Below are 12,379 nucleotides of genomic sequence, written 5' to 3'. Positions count from 1 at the left end.
CATAAACAACATGTCATGGACACCTACTATCAAAAGTGTCAATTGTGCTAATGGCCAAATGTGGCATTTTTGGTTTTAAATGAATGGCTGATTTAATATTGTTTGTTTAAATAACTTATACCCTTCGATGTCTACTGTGCTCATAAGTACACAAGTATACTATATCTATTATTAGTATGAAACCATGCCTGGGGATGGAAAGTAAGCGGTCTATAAAATTAATTTGTTGGACAACTGTGAAAGCATCTGCCCAACCATGGTAAATTCTGGCCAAGTAATGGCCATAATTAAGCGTTTTACCTGAAATGCCTTCATAAATAAAAATAGCGTGATACAACATTATGGACACTTGATGGAGCCAACGATTATAGAAAATCATTGAGTTAAAAAAAGCCAATATTTGTCAGTGCTGGGCAAGTACGTGTCACATTTGTTCAACTATTTTCTTTAATAGACCTCTTATGCCCCATACACACGATCGGATTTTCCGACAACAAATGTTGGATGTGAGCTTATTGACTGAAAGTCTGACCGTGTGCATGTTCCATCGAACATTTGTTGGCGGACTTTCCGCCAACAAATGTTGGCTAGCAGGTTCTCAAATTTTATGCCAGCAAAACGTTGCTGTCGGAATTTCCGATTGTGTGCACACAAATCCGACGCACAAAAGTTCACCCATGCTCGGAATCAAGCAGAAGGAGCCGCACTGGCTATTGAACTTCCTTTTTCTCGGCTTGTTGTATGCGTTATACATCACCACGTTCCCGCGTTCGTAATTGTTGGCCAACATTTGTGTGACCGTGTGTGTCTGTAAGACAAGTCGGAAAGTCAGATCGTGTGTACGGGGCATAGGTCTCTAAACAACTGAATGTACTCAGCCAATGAAAGGTAATGATTCCATTTTTATTTTTCTACTGCTATCAATGGCCAACACGGTACAACACTTCATCCATGTCTTTGGTGATCTCTGATCTCCTTATCAACTCTTCTTACATGATGAAGATCAGCCATGGAGTATATCTGAGGTGTATATCAGGGTGTGCTTCTTCCTCATGCGAGAGCCGTGATGTCTCATCATATAGAAGACATTTCCCACACTCAAGTCACTAATACATCTTGAAGGTTGTGTGGGATCCCCGATGTACAGGAAGACAGGACTCCAGTGAGGAACAATTCCCTCACTCAGGACAGGAAAGTGGCTTCTTCCCCGTGTGAGATCTCTGATGTCTGTAAAGACTGGACTTCTCTGAAAAACATTTCTCATTGTCATCTTCTCAACACAAGTCCTGCACTTCCTTATTTAGTCCATGATTTAGTCATGAATAACAGCGGGGCTGAGCCCCACCAAAGGTCAGAGAGTGAGGATGGGGGGAGAACAACCAAGATGAAGACTGGACTGATCCTGAAGTCCACCATCATTGGGTTATTGACTCCTCCCTCATTATCACGTTCTTTTTAAGGTTTCAAAGTTTGAGGATTTTATCACATTATTATAAACATGTAAAAGTCTGTGCTCCAATCAAATCAGATATAAAATGTCCAACTGGTAGAAAATGGGGGTAATAAAAGAGAATACATATTATGTTTATATTGAGCAGTGGGTAGAGAACACAAGACTATTTAAGATACAAAAGTTAGGACTATATAGTATAAGAATTAAGTAATTTACACCATAGAGTATAAAGTGCATGGGTGAGGACTATTAAATGTTACATAGTAGGTGAGGTTAAAAAAGGACACAAGTCCATCAGGTCCAACCTATGTGTGTGATTATATGTCAGTATTACATTGTATATCCTTGTATGTTGTGGTCGCTCAGGTGCTTATCTAAAAGGTTTTAAAAATTATAGATGCTCCCTGCTGATACCACCGCCTGTGGAAGGTTATTCCACATCCTTGCCGCTATTACAGTAAAGAACGCTCTAAATCTACGCTGTTTAAGGTTAAACCTCTTTTCTTCTAATTTCAATGAGTGGCCACGAGTCTTATTAAACTCCCTTCCGCAAAAAAGTTTTATCCCTATTGTGGGGTCACCAGTACGGTATTTGTATTGAAATCATATCCCCTCTCAAGCGTCTCTTCTCCAGAGAGAATAAGTTCAGTGCTCACAACCTTTCCTCATAACTAACATCCTCCAGACCATTTATTAGCTTTGTTGCCTTTATTTGTACTCGCTACGGTTGTGTTATTTGTACTCGCTCCAGTCAGTCTATAAGTTCGTCTACTCTGGGCATTGGGTATGTGTCAAACTTTGTCACTGCATTAAGCATCTTGAAGTCGTTACAGAACCTCCAAGTGCCATCTGGTTTTGGGACTAACACGATGGGGCTAGTCCAGTCACTATTGGATTCCTCAATGACATCTAGCTCCAACATTCTTTTAACTTCATTGCTGATGTCCTTCCTCCTCGCTTCAGGAATTCTGTACGGTTTGAGCTTGACACGTACCCCAGGTTCAGTAACAATATCATGCTGAACTGCTGAAGTCATGCCAGGTATCTCTGAAAATTTCTCTCTATTCCTTATCAGGAACTCTCTATCTTCCTGTTTTTGGGAACATGATAAGGTGGTTGGAATGGTGACCTCAGGGATCAGAGGGGACTCAGCACCCTTAGGCCGCGTACACACGGGCGGATTGTCTGCCCAACTAAGTTCGTCAGACAATCCGACAGACAGTCCGTCCAACTTTTGAATGAACGGACTTGACCACACACGACGAACAGACAGTCCGCTGAAAGCTTGTGCGATGACGTGTACAGCACGTACGACAGGACTAGAAATACGACGTCCAATACACTGCAATGCAACCTTTCGCCGTGTAAATCCTTTCTGAGCATGCGCCATACTTAGTCCGTCCAACTTGCCTACTCACGAGCGGACTGTCCGCTGAAACCAAGTTTGGACGGACAAAATTACAGAAATTCCGAAAGACTTAGTCCGTCAGACCGTCCGCTGAAAAAGTCAGCTGAAGCCCACACACGAGCGGATTGTCCGCTGAAACACGTTTCAGCGGACTAAGTTGGACGGACAATCCTCTCGTGTGTACGCGGCCTTAGGCGTTACCGGGAGGGAGCTCACAGTTAACGCCAGTCTATTCTTCCAGGGCTTTAACAGGTTTATATGGTAAACCTGCTCGGGCTTCCTTTTTCCTGGTTGATATACCTTGTAGTTGACTTCCCCAACTCTTTCAATTACTTTAAAAGGGACCCTGCCACTTAGTTCCCACTGTTGAGAGCAAGTTCCTGGCTAACACCAGGACCCTGTCACCAGGTGAGAAAACCCGCAGTTGGGCCCCCCTGTTTTATATTCTCTGTTGGGCTGCCTGGGCCTGCAGTAAGTGTTCTTTTACCATCGGCATGATTGCTGCAATCCTCTCCTGCATTTGAGCGATATGCTCAATGACACAATGAGGTGTCTGCTCCCCCTCCCAAGTTTCTTTGGCTATGTTTAAGAGGCCCCGAGGGTGTCTCCCATAAAGCAACTCAAATGGAGAATACCCTGCAGAGGACTGGGGAACCTCGCTAATAGCAAACATCAAGTATGGTATCAGGACATCCCAGTTTTTCCCATCCTTGTCAACAACCTTTTTTAACATGCTCTTTAACGTCTTATTGAAGCGTTCCACCAAGCCATCCGTTTGAGGATGGTACACTGAGGTTCGCAACTGCGTCACCTTAAATAACTTGCACAGCTCTGTAGTTATTTGGGACATAAATGGGGTGCCCTGGTCTGTAAGGACTTCTTTAGGGATGCCAACCTGACTGAACACCATAAACAGCTCTTTGGCAATGTTTTTAGCAGACACGGTGCGTAAGGGAACTGCTTCAGGGTAACGGGTAGCATAATCCATGATTACGAGGATATGCTGATGACCTTGGGCAGACTTGGGGAGTGGACCCACCAGGTCCATGGAAATCCTCTCAAAGGGCACTTCAATAATAGGCAAGGACACTAAAGGACTTCGGAAGTGGGGTAGTGGGGCTGACATCTGACACACAGGACAGGATTGACAATAATTCTCAATATCTTTCTATATCACAGCCAGTAAAACCTGCGCAACACCCTTTCAGTCGTTTTTTCAACCCCTAAATGGCCTCCTAGCAAGTGCCCATGGGCAAGTTCCAACACCGCCCGTTTATATGGGTTAGGGACCACCAACTGTTCAACCACTTCATCATTCGTTTTACATACATGATAAAGTAAATCCTCATTGCTGCTGAAATAAGGAAAACAGGGCCTGTCCCCTGGTTCGGCAGGTACATCATTAATCACTATTACATTTTCCCAGGCCCTGGCAAGGGTATGGTCTTTTCTCTGTTCAGTACCAAAATTTTTCCTTGTGCACATTAAGGTCAGCAAACTCCAACATAGGCTTGGATTCAGCAGATGGCTATCCAGCTCTACTGGTGGTGGGGACTTCCTCAGGCTCCTCCAGTTCTCCTGCCATAACTGATAGAGGAAAACCCGGGGAGCCCTGAGAGGAGTCCCCTGTACCCACATTGTCAGTAGTGGCCAGGAGTTCTGGCTCTGGCTCTGAGTCAGGTACTGCGACCGGGTCGGGACGATCCTACAGTTCCCAAAACTTAGGGAATTCCCTACCAATGATGGCCTTGTGCACCAAGTGGGGGACAAGTCCAACCTGATGGGTCATCGTACCTAAGCCAGTTTTAAACCGAACAGTGGTTATAGGATACTCCCGGGTATCCCCATGTATACACAGCAATTTTTTTAGCATAATTTACAGGTTCAATAATTTCAGCTGTAACCAAAGTCACTAGACTTCCAGAGTCCAGCAAGGCTGTAATAGGCTTATTATTAACAGTCATTTGGCACATTGGATTTCCCATATTAGGCACTGCAGCGCATGAAACAGCTGCAAACACAGACTGCCTTCTAATAGATAAATCACACTGCATTGGTTTATCTGTCAATGGACAATTTGCTGCAACATGTCCCAGTTCTTGGAAACGAAAATACCTGACATTTCCCCAGTTTGGTTTGCTGACAGGCAGTGGCTTCCTTTGTTTGGGACGCCAAACTTCAGTCCTGGCACCAAAATTCCTCCCCCCTATTTCCTTGTCATGTTTACCACCCACTTCCCCTGGAACAGTCTTAGCGGTTGCCTGGGGAGACCGTGGCTTTGGGTGGAAAGTCTGTGCGGTTGTAGGGGTGGTGACCAGGTTCTGTGCAGCAAAGTACCTTTCAACGAGTTCCACTAGGTTGTCCGCCAAGTTGGGGTCTCCTTGACTCACCCACTTCTGCAGGGGAATCGGTCCATGACCACATGCTCCACTATTTGTGGCCCAGACAGGGACTCCGGCTGTAGGCATTTCCTCACCAGGTGAATTCGGTTGAACAACTGCGATCTTGGGGGCTTCTCGTCTTGGAAGAACCAGCTGTGGACCCGCTGTGCTCAAACTGCCAAAGCGACACCAAGTCGTGCCAGGATTTCCCATTTGATCTTTTCATAGTCTCCCGCTTCTGATGATTCCAAACCATAGTAGGCCTTCTGCGATTCTCCAGAAAGCAAGGGAGCAACCAGCCCTGCCCACTGGGTTTTAGGCCAACCTTCCCTCTCAGCGGTCCGTTCAAACGTTAGCAGAAAGGCCTCTGGATCATCATCTGCAGTCATCTTAGAAAGAAAGCGACCCACATGGATGGCTGAGGGCTCGTCTCCAACATCATCATCTTTAGCAGGTGACCACTGTGCTAGTGTCTCCACAACTTCAGCCAAGGTTTTCCTATCCACTTATGCATAAGTGGCAAACAGCCTCTGCGATTGCTCCTGTGCGATAGCATTAGCTTGCTGTTGTGCAGCATTGGCTTGCCGTAGTTCAACTGCTGTGCAGCGTTGGATAGCATCAATTGTTTTATTGTTTAGTCACTCTAGGTACTGGCTTTTTAAGTAGTAAACTTACTACAGGTGGTCACAGCCTCCACCATATGTAACCTGGGGGACAGGTAGCATGTACAAAAGCTTCCTGGGATAAGCAGGTTTTCAGGCACAGATACCAAATCCAGTGAGGTAGTGACAAACAGTGTTGTGTTTATTTGTGTTATATACAGCTGTACTGTACAGTGTTCCAGAAAACAAATGAGAACAAATATAGCAAAACAAAAACCCTAGCCCTGTCTCGGCTCTAACTACACAATATGCAGGCCCTAACTACCAGGCTGAGCAAGCCTACCACTTGTCAGTTTCTGCATATACTGCTTAACAGCTTTTACTAACCTTTTGCTTTTCACAGACCAGCATTGTCTGTGTTTCCCAGGCAGAGAGCAAAGGCTGTCTGCTCGGGTGAGCTTAAATTAGCCTGGGGAAGAGGACCAAGACCCGAACTGGATCATGGCTCAGAGACTTCTGAATGTGTACGAGACGAGCCTGGGAGACGAATAAACCCCGATCAGGACTTTTCCTGGCTCAATCTGGGACACTCTGCTACACCAGGTGTCCACCCATTATATAACCATGGGCTATAGCTAATACAATCCAACAATAGGGCTTGGGAACCACTAGTTGCTCTACCTCCTCCTCCCCTTGCTTTACCACTTGATACAGCAAGTTGTTTTGAAGAGCCATGTAGGGAAACGACATTCCTACATTAGGTTCATTTTCTCTGGCTCTATTGAGTATGGAGTTAGTTGTTCCGTACAAAAATCAACTTTCCTGACTTCCAAGTCAGGCACCACATTCTGTCCACTCTCGCTGTTAGAGACAGAGATAATATTTTGTTCATTAACCTCAAGTTGGGGGCTGGATCCCAGCTCCTCCTGCTCCCCAGCCATTACCGAAAAAGGAAAAGAATCTACCCCTCCGTTGGACACACCAACAGTTCCCTTTCAATTTTGCAATCAAAAGGTTTCAGAGTGAGTTTCAGTGTTTCCTCAGCAGGGGGAGCTCCTTTTCTTTTCCCATAAACTTAAAAAGTGTGGAAAATCTCTCCCCACAAGGGCTTCATGAAGTAGTGAAGGTACCACCCCACTCAATGTGTCACAGTGCCCCAAGGGGTATAAAACTCAACCACACCAGCAGGGGTGTAACTAGAATCGACAGGGTATATATAATATACATGTGTGTGCGTGTTTGTGTATATATATATATATATATATATATATATACATATATATATATATATATATATATATATATGTAGCGCTGACATCCTTGTTTATTGATGTGATTATGCATGCGTTAATGTGAGGTATATGGACATTACTGTGGTTTCGTACTAGAGCCATCTAGTGGCCAAATATGGGTAACACACCTGTTTATCATTACCTCAGAACAACCTAAAGACTTGTACAGGAAGTGACTGTTTGGATTCTGAAGGTTGACCTCATTACCCAGGAGTCCGTATGACCTAACCATGAACACTCTCTTATGCAGTGCATGCTGGGTAGGGAATAAAAGGGACCGGAGCGGCCATTTTAGGTCTCTTGGGACCACGTTACCTGCCTGTGCGGATCTGTCTTCACAGATGGCCGAGAGACAGCGGTGTCCCGAGAGACAGCGGCCAACAGCTACCGCGGAGCGCCAGCCTGTTTGTTCTGAGGGAGCCTGAGAGATGGTAGCCGGATTGAGAAGGTCCAAAGACACTCAGCGGAGAATCGGAGAACTGGATTGATTCGGCGGAGCGATACAGAGCACCTGGCCCAGCTGACAGAAAGACAAGCTACAGTGACCGGACCAAAGTGATCATGCGGAACTCTGATCCAGTTAGTGAGCGGGTTATGACCCACCGTTTGTTAAATTTTGCGCGCAGTTAGACTCACTTACAGGCCTCACTGGAATCTGCAGTTTCACGGAGGCATAGAAGAGCCACTGAGCAGGTTTAAGGCCTATTTACTTTGGCGCCCCAGTGCATGTAAATAAGTTACTAAAATTACACCAGGAGTATTTCAGCTTAATCTTCCACATTACTTTGGATTACAAATACAAAGGAGTGACTTGAGCTAACGAAGAAAAGAAGAAACCCTGGATTAAAGTACTTTAAGTGAGGCCTCACGTATATATTTAAAGCAGGGGAGCTCCCAGGTTTTTATAAATATATTTACATACATTTGTTATATTCTGTTATATTGAAATATATTGCACTGCCGTCCTATGTTGGGATGACAGCACAATTACTGTAACCACCTGTTGAAATATTTTACAGTAAACAATATTTCTGGTTAAGTATCCAGTTAGTGTGGCATATTGTTTTTTCCCCACCAGGTGGAGCCATTGGATCCTGAGGGTATAATACAGGTACTTTGCATTGTTGTATATTGTACTTTATTACATTGCACCACAGCTGTGCCAAGGGGATTGAGTCAAGTTAGTGGGGTTTATAGGTAGAGTGCAGGCCCAATCAAAACCAGCAGCTCCTTCAGGGGTTAGTGCTATATATTATATATATATATATATATATATATATATATATATATATATATATATATATATATATATATATATATATACACATACACACACACACACACATATATGTAAAATAATGTTCCATAATGCGGATCCCCCCTTACATCAGGGTCCCGAGAGAGCCTCCCCTAATATCAGGATCCTCAGAGAACATACTTACTTACATTAAGATCCCCAGAGAGTCCCCCCTTACATCAGGGTCCCCAGAGAGCCCATTCCTTACACCAGGGTCCCCAGAGAGCCCCTCCTTACATCGTGGTCCCCAGAGAGCCCCTTCACTACGTCAGGGTCCCCAGAGAGCCCCCACTTACTTCAGGGTCCCCAGAGAGGCTCTCCTTGCATCAGGGTCCCCAGAGAGCCCTCCCCTTACTTCAGGGTCCCCAGAGAGCCCCCCCTTACTTCAGGTCCCCCGGAGAGGCCCCCCTTACTTCAGGTTCCCAGAGAGGCCCTCCTTACTTCAGGTTCCCCAGAGAGCCCCCCTTACATTAGGGTCCCCAGAGAGCCCCTTCCTTACATCAGGGTCCCCAGAGAGCCCCTTCCTTACATCAGGGTCCCCAGAGAGCCCCCCTTTACATCAGGGTCCTCAGAAAGCCCCCCTTACATCAGGATCCCCAGAGAATGTTCCTTACATCAGGGTCCCCGGAGAGCCCCCCTTACATCAGGGTTCCCTGAGGGCCCCCCTTACTTCAGGGTCCCCAGAGGGCCCCCCTTACTTCAGGGTCCACAGACATTTGGTGTTGTACTACATTGCAATATATAATGATATAGTTCAACTCACCATAATGCAGAGTGGGGTGAGGAGCCTGAGCTTGTCATTTGGCACCTGATGCAATGTGCCACTTGCCACCGTTGCCTGCCCCCAGATGAAGCTTGTCACTTGCCACTGTTGCCTGCTGCCAGATGCAGAGTGTCACTTGCCACCAGATGCAATATACCACTTGCCATCCATTGCCTGCCACCAGATGCAGCGTGTGACTTGCCACCGTTGCCTGCCACCAGATGCAGTGTGCCACTTTCCACCCATAGCTTGCCATCAGATACAGTGTGCCACTTTCCACCCGTAGCCTGCCACCAGATGCAGTGTGCCACTTTTCTCCTATAGCCTGTCACCAGTCCGACACACCAGAGACTCGGGAAAGTGAATGCCCCTGTATTGTCCCGGAATGAGGGTACCCAGGACATGGCACAGATCTGCCAATTGTGGGAATGTCCCGCCGAATCAGGGACAGTTGGGAGGTATGCTAATGTGCCCTGCTGTACCATCCTGTTAATGTATCCTGCAGCCCCCCATGTTAGTGTATCCTGCTGCCCTCCATGTTAATGTGTCCTGCTGCCTCCCCCCTTTGTTAATGTCTTCTGCTGCCCCCATGTTGATGTGTCCTTCTGCCCCCCATTTTAATTTGTCCTGCTGCCCCCATATGTTAATGTGGCCTGCTGTACCCTGTGGTAATAAATACAGCTACCCCATGTTAATGTGTCCTGCTGCCCCCCATGGTAATGTGTCTTGCTCTCCTTCCATGTTAATGTGTCCTGCTGCCCCCCCCCCCACCCTTGTTAATGTCTTCTGCTACCCCCCATGTTAATGTGTCCTGCTGTGCCACATGGTAATAAATTCTACTGCCCCCCATGTTATTATGTCCTGCTACCCCATTTTAATGTGTCCTGCTGCTCCCCACTTGTTAATGTCTTCTGCTGTCCCCACATTAATGTGTCCCGCTGCCCCCCATGTTAATGTGTCCTACTGCCCACCCTTTTTTAATGTGTCCTGCTGCCTCCCCCCCCCCTTTGTTAATGTCTTCTGCTGCCCTCTATGTTGATGTGCCCTTCTGCCCCCCATTTTAATTTGTCCCGCTGCCCCCATATGTTAATGTGTCCTGCTGTACCCTATGGTAATAAATCCAGCTACCCCATGGTAATGTGTCTTGCTCCCCCTCCATATTAATGTGTCCTGCTGCCCCCCCCCCTTTGTTAATGTCTTCTGCTGCCCCCCATGTTAATGTGTCCTGCTGTGCCACATGGTAATAAATTCTACTGCCCCCCATGTTAATATGTCCTGCTAGCCCCCATGTTAATGTGTCCTGCTGCTCCCCACTTGTTAATGTCTTCTGCTGTCCCCACGTTAATGTATCCTGCTGTACCCCCATGTTTATGAGTCCTGCTGCCCCCCCCCCCCCATGTCAATGTATCCTGCTTTACACCCATGGAAATAAATTTTGCTGTACTTCCCATGTTAATGTGTCCCGCTGCCCTCCATGTTAATGTGTCCGGCTGCCCCCCCTCCCATGTTAATGTATCCTGCTGGACCCACATGATAATAAATCCTGCTGTCCCCCATGTTAATATATCCTGATGCTCCCCATGGTAATGAGTCCTGCTCCCCCTCCATGTGTCCCACTGCCCCCATGTTAATGTATCCAGCTTCCCCTCGTGTTAATGTGTCCTGCTGCCCCCCCCCCCCCCCACCACCAAATAATGTGCCCTCCTGACCCTCTGTACATTGCTTATCTCAAGTTCAGCCCAGAACTGAGCATCTGTGCAGAAAAAAGCCAGCTTAAGTTTCACATCAAATAGGTAGGTTTAAATATATTTATTCTATTATTTAATGTTATTTTTTAAAATAATTGTTATTAGATCAACTGTTTAATCGCTGATCACACCAATGTTCTGTGAGCTGTACATATGAATGTTATTTTAGGGGGTTCCTTTAGATCTCAAACTGTTTGCCAAGGTTTCTTCCTAGGTTGTGGAACCTAGATCTAAACTGATGGCCTGTAAAGGCTTTTTAGAGTCATTTTTGGATACCTAAATGTGTTGTCATTGATCCGGCACACATCACTTTTTTTCTTTCAATACATTTTTTATTATAATTTTATCTTTTAACAAGATTGCAGTAAAAAAAAAAAAAAAAAAAATCTGGAAATAGTAAAAAGGTAGAAATCCAATTTGGTCAGGAAAATGAATTGTCTGGAATGTGGAGGAGGAGTAGTTATTAATTTGTGTACAATACACAACGTGTTACATTATTATAACAAAGTATTGTAGAAAAGATCTCACCATAGAAAATGGGGGAAAAGTAGAAAATAAACCCGGATATGAAGGTAAGCTTTGTGTATAAGGAACACCTTAACAATTACCACCATTTTATTCTCCAGGGCCTCTGCTGTCAGAAAATATAGGTTTAACTAATCTTTAGGCACAAAATCTGCATTGTACCATCTGTGCAAAAATTATACATAGCGCCATCTAAAGGCCGAATGTGGTATTTTAGTATTTTAAATCAATGATCTTTTTAATACAGTTGACTTATGCTCAACTGTAATCATGACTGCATGGGAATGATCTCAGTTTTTAGTATGAAACCATGTCTGTCGAAGGAAACTAAAAATGGTCCGCTCAAAAAATTTGTGGGATGACTGTGACAAGCATTTGCCCAACTGTTACAAATTCTGGCTGTATTTTAATTAACACATTTCCTATGGTTGCTAGCTCCATCTAGAGCAGGGGTGTCCAAACTTTTTTCAAAGAGGGCCAGATTCCATGAAGTGAACATGCGTGAGGGCCGACCATTTTGCCTGACTTTTAAAAGTTTATTGCAAACGTAATACTATTCATTTCGTAACATAGATGACAATATATGATGATATATAATGTGTATATATATATATATATATATATATATATATATATATATATATATCTATATCTTCTCCGCTCAGGGTAGCGAGGAGCTCAGGCATGTCATGTTTAAAAAAAAAAAAATAGATAAATATATATATATATATATATATATATATATATATATATATATATATATATATATATATAAAATCTATCTTCTTTAGCCTCTGACCAATCCCCAAGCACCTCTCGGGTAAGGATGAGCTTAAGTGTTTGTTATTTTTTTAAAATAATAATCTTTTCTTTAGCCAGCCAAATCCACCAGTGCCTCTCACTGACTAAA

The 12,379-nt window shown here is 44.8% G+C and overlaps 1 pseudogene across 1 annotated transcript in view; it reads right to left on the bottom strand.

Moving 5' to 3' along the window:
- The window catches only part of LOC143989512 (uncharacterized), an 84,100-nt pseudogene that overhangs the window by 50,963 nt on the left and 20,758 nt on the right, over positions 1-12,379 (bottom strand). The window contains exons 8-9 of the transcript XR_013277040.1: positions 6,685-6,699; positions 1,097-1,259 (exon numbers count right to left, since the gene is read on the bottom strand). The product of XR_013277040.1 is annotated as an uncharacterized LOC143989512 (transcript). The remainder of the gene's footprint in view (positions 1-1,096; positions 1,260-6,684; positions 6,700-12,379) is intronic.

Source organism: Lithobates pipiens, unplaced genomic scaffold (assembly GCF_037356315.1).
Source record: "Lithobates pipiens isolate NorthernLeopardFrog02 unplaced genomic scaffold, aLitPip1_a1.2 Scaffold_18, whole genome shotgun sequence".
Classification (NCBI taxonomy): Eukaryota; Metazoa; Chordata; class Amphibia; order Anura; family Ranidae; genus Lithobates; species Lithobates pipiens.
Note: the sequence above shows the minus strand (reverse complement) of the source record. Positions and strands in the feature narration are given on the sequence as shown.